General features: G+C 39.3%; 1 protein-coding gene across 7 annotated transcripts in view; it reads left to right on the plus strand.

Annotated features, from left to right (window-relative positions):
• The window catches only part of NRXN3 (neurexin 3), a 1671444-nt gene that overhangs the window by 394723 nt on the left and 1266402 nt on the right, over positions 1-10319 (plus strand). The gene's annotated exons all lie outside the window — the stretch shown is intronic.

Here is a 10319-nt window from a genome sequence, read left to right on the forward strand (position 1 = left end):
TCACTTCCAATACCTTTGGGTCCTCTTTCTCCCAGTTAATCATACAAGAGATTTTTCTCATTCATCCTACATTTTATACCTCTCTAAAGCACCTTTCTGTTTACAATGGCTATGAAAGTGTATGTGCAGATCAAGGGGATAGATTGCGTTTGCATAGAAATGTATGTATATGCTGGGGCGCCTGGGTGGCTCAGTCAGTTAAGCATCTGACCTCGGCTCAGGTCAAGATCTCACAGTTTATGAGTTTGAGCCCCGCATCGAGCTGTGTGCTGACAGCTCAGAGCCTGGAGCCTGCTTCGGACTCTGTGTTTCCCTCTCTCTCTGCCCCACCTCTGTTTGCACTCTGTCTCTCTCTGTCTCTTGAAAATGAATAAACATTAAGGAAATTAAAAAAAAAAAGGAAATGTATTTATATGCTAAAAATGCAATGAAAATCTTTAATGTAAGTTTACTGTATATTTGAGCATGACATGTATTTATTCTCTAAAATACACTTAGTAGCTTTCATACTGTGAGTCACCAAGCCTTATGCTTCTCCAAAGAAGGGAGCACGATTTCTCAAAATACAGTATTGTTTTTAGAATGAAAATTTAATGTGTTTCATGACCAATTCAAATCAGCTTTGAAATTCTACACTACCTCAGCCTTGACCAGCTTTAAAATGCAAATGCTACCCATAAGGAACAAATGTCTTTTCAATTATTAAAATTGAATTTCAAGATTTGTAATGGTTTCTATGGTAAAAATGTTTAAATATATCTGAGAAATAGTTCTTAAATTATAATAATGATTAAAAAGTACAAAAGCAGAAACTTGAAGGCAATAATGAGGGCAACTATTGAGTTACAGAAACTGAAATGTATTTAATTTTCTTATAAATTCCAAAACATTGTGTTAGAAAGAATGAGGGTAGGGACGGACGCCCCACCCCCACCCCCAACTGAGTCAATATGCTATCTGATCTGTGAGAATTAAGCTCAACTTACTTACTGAAATTAGAGACAGGATGCTGACCTTAGTTTTGCTTTCTCACTTGGAGAATGTGTCTGAGAAGCTAGAATAATGGTTAAACGTTTTTGATGTTCTATAAAAGAGGTATAAGGATAGTCAAATATTTATTGAATTTCTGCTCTGTGCTTTTTGCCGAGAATTGCATTGTGGATATGAGGGATATAGAACTAGAAAGTATGGTGTCTGCCCTTGGGAAGTTTACCAGCGAGTTGGAAGAAAATAAATGACTTTATATTACACAACTTAAAAACAGTACATGCCAGTACACTTAAGTGCTAGATAGTGCAGTGCAGAGACACAAATAATTATAGGAATTGACAGAAAGGAATGTTATTAGTATTGTGAGGGGCTGACATGGAACGCTTCATGGAGGAGGAGGCATTTAACTGGACCTGGAGGGAAATATAAGATTTGGCACCATTATATTTTTAGGGGAATGATAATAACTCATTTTTATTATGATAATAGTTAGCTGTCTGTCGGCTCAGAGATCAGAGAATGGAAAAGCATGTCAAACCCACAGGGTAACTATGTCTTAAAGGTCTTTTTTAAAGGAGTTAGAAGGAAGAAAGAGAAAGCCTTTCTAAGAGCCTAGGCTTGTGGAAAAATGTGGGAGGTGCAGAAAAGAATTAATGGGTAATGCTTATCATTTTGTACAAAATAACCTTGACACAAATGGGGCAATTTAAAGAAAGGGTAAGTGACTCCCAGCCCACTCATCCAGGTTGATGGAGGAAATAATCATGGGGTTGATGGCAGATTGGAAAAAGAAGACCTAGGGTAGCTTTCCCTGCTTCATTATGTGTGTTTCTCATCTAGAGGTAGGTGCTCATAGCTGAAAGAACATTTTCGAAACTCAGCCCTTTCCACTTTCAAATCATTTCAGGTAAGTAACTTGATCTAACAACAAAGTAGATGCACCTCTCTTTTCCCTCCTCTCTCAAGCTCTATGCAGAGATGTGAGCATTGTCATACCACTAACATCCACATGGTTGATGTGAACGAAGCAGGTTAGTAAAATCAAGATAATTGTAAATAATTTTTTGATGACAAAGCAGTGTGTTACAATGGGTGTGACTATCCCCATGTTTCATGAGTGAAGAAAGCAGTATTGCTGTAAGTCAGTGGTTTTCCATGGCTACACATGAGGATTACCTGGAGGGCTTTAAAAATTACTGATGTCCACCCCCTCCCTCCACCCCAAGCGGCATAGTTGGTCTGAAAAGTGGTTTGGGCACTGGATTTTCTAAAGCTTCCCAGGCCATTCTAAAGTTGAGAACCACTACTTTAAGTGCTGATGTGAATGAATTGTAGCTGGACAGCTTGTTAAACCATAGACTACTGGATCCCACCTGTAGAGTTTCTGAATCATTAGACCTGGGATGGGACCCAAGAATTTGTATTTCTAAAATAACCTCAGGTGATACTATTACAGCTGGTCTGAGGGACCACACTTTGAGAAGTAGTGATTTAAACTACTAAAGTCAGGGGTGCCTGGGTGGCTCAGTCAGTCAGGCTTCTGGCTCTTGGTTTCAGCTCAGGTCATGATCTCACGGTTCGTGGACTAGAACCCCACATTGGGCTCTGTGCTGACAGTGTGGAGCCTTCTTGGGATTCTCTCTCTCCCTCTCTATCTCTGCCCCTTACCTGCTTTCTCTCTCTCTCTCAAAGTAAGTAAACTTAAAAGAATAAACTATTAAAGTTAAACTGGTCCAGGTTATACTAAGCATTTCCTGAAGTTGGGCTCTTGAACAGGTTAAAATACACTCTGTGAGTATCTCTCTGAGCCACTGAATTAGAATGCCTAAGAATCTGCAGTTTTAAGTGAGAGCTCCAGGGTTTTATTTTGGAATCTATCACTTGTGAACTACTATGCAGCTTAACAGTTTTGTTTCTTTTGTATCTTGCTCCAAATATTATTTTTATATAAATTGAATGTGTGACTATATGATGATTTTTGTAATTATTTTATGCTATTTTTATGGAAACAATTATACAGACTGGACTGTATTAGTTACTCTGAGATATTAACAGAATAAACTTGGGGGGGAAAGGACTTTATCATGGGGCTTATGGTATAATAACAGACCCATCTGCTCATATAGTGGCAGCAATTATAGTTGTATGTACAATGTCTCACTTTTAAAAGTAATTTTTAAGGGGCACCTGGGTGGCTCAGTTGGTTAAGCATCTGACTTTGGCTCAGGTCATGATCTCACAGTTCGGGTCATGATCTCATGGTTCCTGAGTTCCAGCCCCGCATCAGCATTGGGCTCTGTGCTGACAGCTCGGAGCCTGAAGCCTGCTTCAGATTCTGTCTCCCTCTCTCTCTCTGCCCCTCCCCCACTCGTGCTTTGTCTCTCTCACTCTCTCTCAAAAATTAATAATAAAATAAATTTTTTTCAATAAATACATAAAAGTAATTTTTAAAAGCATGTTTTGCAAATTTAATGTAATTAGGTAATTGCACTCAATCACAGGTGGTGTAAAGGTTTGAGAAACATCCTTGAAACCTTAGAGAATATTAGAATTACCAGGACTACTTGTTAAAACTTCAGTTCCCAAGTCAGTGCTCCAGAGTCTTAATCCTGGGTGGCATCTAGGAATCTCTAACAATATAAGATAATTCTGATTTCCTGGACAATTTTTCATAATTGACCTGAGTTGCTGGTAAATAATTGGCTATATATTGACTATTTTTTGTTCACTTTATGCAAGTCAATGTCCTAGGAGCTATGTATAAGTGTCAGCTAAAAATGTTAATTCTCAGGATATATTCTTTAGGTAATAGTATTCCCTCACCTGTCTCTTTCTCTGTCATTTAGACATTTTGTAGCTTTGCTTTTTCATCTCATTCCTATGCTATTCCTACTTTTATAGAGGAAGTGGAGAAGATATATGGTTAAAATAAGGACCAGTCAAGTCTGTATTTAGCTGGATTTCCTTCCCTTTCATGTGTTTGTCTGAGCCAGCATATTTCTCTTCCTCTTTTTTCTCATTGTTGTCTGTTCACTTGCTCACCCCTCCTCTCCCCCCACCATCTTCTGTTCCATCTTCTCTCTCTGTTGTCTTTCCTTTGTGACTTCTCTTTGTGGCCTTTTTACTGGGCAAGAAGGGAAGGTCACTAGAGATCTTGTCAATCTATGTTTCTCTCCCCAAGGATGGTAGTGGCAGGAGGTTAGAAGGCCAAAGGAAGAAACACCTATATAAGTCTACCGTGACATTTTGGTTTTTGTGAGTGTAGGGTAAATAGAACCAATAAAATGAGTTTTCACCTAAACTCAGGGTTCATAGGTGAGAGGGAGGCAGGGTTGGCAGAAAAATTATGTAACAATCAACACTTTGTTAGTGAGTGATAGACTCTGTGCAAAATGAATCTTAACTGACTTGCAGTATGGTTGGCCACTCTTATCAAATACTCAACTGTTTTATATCACAGTGGATATGATAGGATTATTTATTCTTCTTTCATGTTTCAGAATTCCTTTACCCCCACCTGCAAAAATTGTTAGCTTTCACTGAAGAATTATCTCCCAGTGAGAAGGAAGGAAAGACCTGCTAGAGGAGGAATTTGTATTGATTCTGGTGATGAGAGAGGTGGCAGCAAAGTCTTTTGGGGTTGGTTCATCTGTTGTCATGGAAACCCACCAGAACAGTAGAGTCCAGGCAAAGTCTGCGGGTTTTGACCATCAAGATGGATGACTGCAATGTGTTTTGAATTGCACAGATAAGAGAAGTGATCTGCATTCTTTATACTTTTCCTCTTTACACTGGGTTGCCCATAACCTGTAATAAGAGAGTTAGAGCTTAGTTAAAGCTGTTCTATCTTGGTATTTTTTTGCTGTCCTTCTTGAGACAAGTGCTGAAATGGAATTGCCAAACCTGAACCAGGACAAAAAGCAAAGGGTGGACACAAACAAGCTCCTTATAGGTTCCTATTGTGGGGTAGGAAGAGATATTCCCATAGACTAAGATAGCTATTAAATATATATGTGTGTGTGTGTGGGGGGGTGTGTATCTATGTATATGTGTGTGTGTGTGTGTATGCACATACCTACACACACAAAGGAAAAAGTGTGCCAAGAGATGCCATAAGAGAATGAACTAGAGTGATCAGTTATAAGGTAGATAAAGAGAAGAGTGAGGAAAATACTGGAGAAGGGGCAATTTGAGTATCAGGTAGTAGAGTCACACAGAGAAAGTGGCCTTCGAGGTGTTCTGTCTTCATAGCAAGAATACTGGAGACTTTTCTATAGAGAAGAATGTAAGAATGTTCAGTTCAGGTTGTTGCCACCAAGAGGAAAGGGATTTCTCCCAAGGGCCTCCAGAGACCTCTGATATTTTGCTCATTCTGCCCCTTGACTCTTACTTTTATATTGTAGCATTCTTTTAGGAAATATTTGTTTCTTGAGCTTCCCTTCAACTTTTTAAGGTGTCTCCCCCACCCTTTATTTCCCCAGAGCTTGAATCACTTGAGTAAGATAATTATGTATGTAAACAAGATGATAAAATGATTCTTTATATCAGATTCCACCAAAGGTTAAGGTGAGCCCTATGAAACAGAGAGAACTATATATTGTATAATCCCAATAAAAAACATTGAGTTTTGAGCAAAGAACTCATCCCATCTCCCACAAATGCAAAACTTTGGATATATTTATGTCAGTGGACTGCTATTTCTCGTCCCAAACTCCAAAGTTCAAATAGCTGGTATACTCTTGTTAATTGGTATTATTTCCATTCTATAGATCAGGACACCAAGGCTATTCAAAGGCTTTGTTCTATGATATGTCTAAGTGTTAAATACATGGTTGTTTATTATTCCCCTGATCTGTCTGATTGAGGCAGAGAGTTAGCCTTGCTACTTCTTGGATTTCTTGTATACCCAGGGTCATGCCTATCTTATAACAGAGGCTTAATAAATATTGTCAAACTAGATTGTATGTTTTGTTTGAGTTCACAAAAGGAGACAATGAAATAGCTGGGGCTAGACCTTCCCCTCTCTCCCAAGCTCCTTGAATTGCTATCAGGACTGAGCAGTGCTGGGCATACTGTAAGCCCTCCATAAATGCCTGTCAATGGATTTCCTGATGGACAGATTCAAAAGTCTATTATATTCTTTGCTATGTGTCCCATGTACTTCAACAAGGACTTTAGACCTACTGATTTGATTGCTCATATTTTTAGACTTGTTCTCTTTTGACAAAAAGAATAGATAACACGACTACAAACATAGTGACCTTCTGGATTTGTTCCTGTGGATAACCTTGAGATAATTTGAATGAAGTTTCTTAACTGTTTCAAGAGACAAGTGTTAGAGTGGCAGGTTTCATAATTAGTCAGCATTGGCCCTTTACTCCTTTTAATGTCATTTCTCATGCTTTGCATTGATAGTAACCTATAGTGTGATCTATAATGTATTCCAGTTTAGATGTTACCATACTCTCCTTATTTTATGTCATTCTGGGTCTTTGTCCCTCTTTGATGTGTTCTATTATCCACCTCCCTTCCTCTACTCCCAGCCTCTTAGACACCTTCTCCTTTCCCCGTAAGTTCATTTTTTTAAGTTCTTTTTTTTTTTTTAACATTTTTTAAAACACTTATTCACTTTTTGAGAGGCAGAGACAGTGCAAGTGGGGTAGGACAGACAGAGGGAGACACAGAGTCTGAAGCAGGCTCCAGGCTCTGAGCTGTCAGAACAGAGTCTGACAAGGGGCTCAAACTCATGAACTGTGAGATCATGATCTGCGCTGAAGTCGGATGCCTAACTGACTGAGCCACCCAGGCACCCCTATTTTTTTAAGTTCTTAATGTGCAAAATTCTATTTTCCAATCCCTATGTCAAAGGCTATTTCCAGTGATCCTAGGAAAAATGATCTCACTAAAAGATCATGAGCTAGTAATCATAAAAATGGCCACATCCAGACTTTGGCTTAAGCAAAAGAACTAAATGTATCTAGAACCCCTGAATCTTTAGGAGGAAAGTTACATTTACAGTAAACCTGCTGCTTGGAATTCCTTGTTGGGAATGAATTAGTGAGCCTCCTAAATTCTGTGTTTCATATTTCTGGTAGTTGGTTTCATGTCACAACTGAGATTTTCTTATTGCCATCATCATGGAGACTTAGCTACAGAAAGGATGAGCTAGAGCTTTCTGCCAACTGCAAGTTGTTGGAGCATTCCAAGAGAGAATCCAACAAATCAACTCATAATAATCCTTGCTATTTAAACTGTGTTCTTTATTTCCCCCAAACCTGGCTCTTGGTTATATCTTTTTAAATAATTTACCAAGATATTTAATTCATACAAAGGGAGATTCTTAGCCATGCTATGCAGATGAAAGACACCAAAGTTTTGTTTTACCCCTTTCCCATGGTGTGGAGAAAGTAAGAAAATTCAGGCACAATTAGAATTCATATTGTTCCATGTTCTATACCTTGAGAAATTCCAGGTGAGAGAGGAAGGTGTGGAACTCACTGGCTTAACTCTGTGTAGGCAGAACTCTAGAGCTTTTAAAAGGTATCCCAGAGTTCATCTCACCCAACAATTCCATTTTGTAAATGGGGAAATCAAGGCCCAGAGAAGTGTGGCTTGCCAAGCATAGGAAATAAATTGTGGCAGTTTTAGCTCATGACTTGTGTTATGTGGATTTTCCTGTGCCGGGTGGATTTTCCAGTGTAAGCCTCCTTTTGAGGAAAGGCCAAATTGTTCTTTATATGAACCAAGGCATATTGTTTGACAATTCTCCCCCCCCCCCCTCCCCACCAAAAAACCCATCACGGAGATACATTTCTATCTGGATTCACGAGGCAGAATTATTAATACAGGTAGAATGCCAGGAATGCAGAGTGTTAATACAGCTGCTGAATAATACATTAGTGCCACAGACTTTAATAATAGATAATAATAAATAATACAGAGGGGGAATTATGTAATTCATTTATGGAGCAAATGACAGGGGAAACACACACGCATTCACAGAAGAGTGTTTCTAATAGGAACAGTTAGGTGTTTCAATTTAACTCAGCTCTTTAGCCCTTTGGCCTACCCATTTGAGAGATGGGCAGGACATTCAGAGATGTCTCCAGTTAGCGTCATTAGGCCACGTGGTGAAGCTGTGGGTTTTCAGCGCAGAGCTGAAAAATGTGATTTTTGCTCCTTGGTCATGACTGGGTATCTTCCTTTTGTGAGGGGACATGTGTCCAAGGTTGGCCATTCTCTCCCATCACTACTCTTTGTAATTCAGTGCATGTAAGGAGGTAGTATCGGAACATTGAGTTTGAAGATGGGAAGAGGCTGGGAGTGGGGGTGTAGGTTGAGGGTAGTGACAGGAGGTGAAAGGTGGAGCCACGGCCATGGTCTAGTGAGCTCTCCAATGAGCTGGTGTGTGCTTCTCTTTTCTCATCTGCACTAGAGAAAGACAGCTGCCCGCTACTATTAAACCTATATTCTTTCCGTAGAAGAATGGGATATTTCCCCCTTCACTCGTTTAAAATAAGATAAAAGGGAAGGGGTGGGAATTAATTAATGTCAGTAAATGAAGCATGGGGTGCTTGTCTGGATATGATAATGACAGTGAATTAGTGCAGAAAAAATAGAATCGTATAGAAAATGAACTGTACCAGCCTCTGCTTTGGGATGGACTCAGCCACCCCTGTAATGTATTAACTCTTTCTTCACCTCATCCTTTGTATTCTGGGCCAACCCTCTCCCACAAGAATCTCAGGCTACAGCCTTAAGGCCTGAGGTTCCCAAAGGGAGCCCTGCTTTCTGGAGAGACAGGGCCAACTGATGACTGCATACTTTTAGAATGTAAATTAAAGAGCTCTGCATCTATTTATTAGATTAATGTGAAACCACAGCAAAAAGAAGCAATTGTTGTGTGTCCCTGGGTTAGGGGAACTCCGAAATGATTTAAAAAGACAGTAACTAACTGCCATAGGCTAACTGGAGAAAAGGGAAGGGAATAGTTTCTCAAAATAAGTTGCTACCTTTGGACTGCCAATAACTAATCTCCACCCTTCTCTCATTTTCCATATGTGCCTCTGGCTTTATGTCTTTTGAAATGGTTAGAGATGACTCCAACAGACATATATTGACTAGGAACTTCCTGTATACAAAGCACTGTGGAGTGGACATAGATGAATAAGGCATACTCCACATTCATGGAGTTTTCTTCTCAAGGGCATGGTAGAATGCTGGACATATAGTAAACACTCAACAAATTTTTGGTATTAACAGTATCATTTCACTGAATTTAATGCATATTGAATTTTTCTTTGAGGATAGGAAGTTTCAGAGGTTCAGAGAGCCCTTGATCACTTTTTGTTTCTTTTCTTTTTTCCTTTCTCTGCCTGAAAGTTTCTGGCACCCTGGTAAAATCAAGAGATGCAAAAACATAGTTGCAATAACCTTTAAATGTTAACATTTAAAAAGTTATTTGCTGTTAACACAAAAACCCAATGCAGTATGGTCACAAAATATGAATCACTGAATTTAGAGATGATATTAATTCACAGTACACTAGAGGCAGGTGGCCCAGGAATGGAACTCTAGTATAGAATTGTTTGTTGACATCTTACATCTTTTTGTATTCTCATTAGTGGTGGCTTTAAATGCAGACTTATTTGGAAGTAATACCAAAAGACTGAATTTTATCACGTTTGGTATTTTCTTTAAAAAAAATTTTTTTAATGTTTATTCATTTTTTGAGAGAGAGAGAGAGAGAGAGTGAACAGGGGAGGAGCAGAGAGAGAGGGAGACAGAATCAGAAGTAGGCTCCAGGCTCTGAGCTGTCAGCACAGAGACCAATCCGGGGCTTGAACCCACAAGCCATGTGATCATGACCTGAGCTGAAGTCGGATGCCTAGCCGACTGAGCCACCCAGGTGCCCCACATTTGGTATTTTCTTAAACATACTCTGGAACAACAAAAAAAAGTTAGATAAAACCATGTTGATGATCATTATTGAAGCTGGGTAATAATAGGCTTATGGTGCTTCTTACTACTTTTTTGAATGTCATTATCACAATAAAGTCAATTTTAAAGGCTAAAATGTTTAGAGGTCCTTTGAATGGAGGCCTGGGTGAATGTCCTCTCTGGGCCTTCCTTGTCCCTGTTGCTTCAAGTCCAAGTTGGGAAGTGGATAGTGAATGCTGTGTATTGCTGGAATGGCTTACTATACTTCTTAAGGGCATTGTGCTAATATGAGCTGCCTCCTGTTCTTTGAGATTGTGACCTGCTTCTTTAGAGACCAACTTGTAGTGTGAACAAGCGTACATTCTGTCCAATTCAGTCTCTGTCTTTGC

The sequence above is a fragment of the Felis catus genome, chromosome B3, assembly GCF_018350175.1.
Source record: "Felis catus isolate Fca126 chromosome B3, F.catus_Fca126_mat1.0, whole genome shotgun sequence".
NCBI lineage: Eukaryota > Metazoa > Chordata > Mammalia > Carnivora > Felidae > Felis > Felis catus.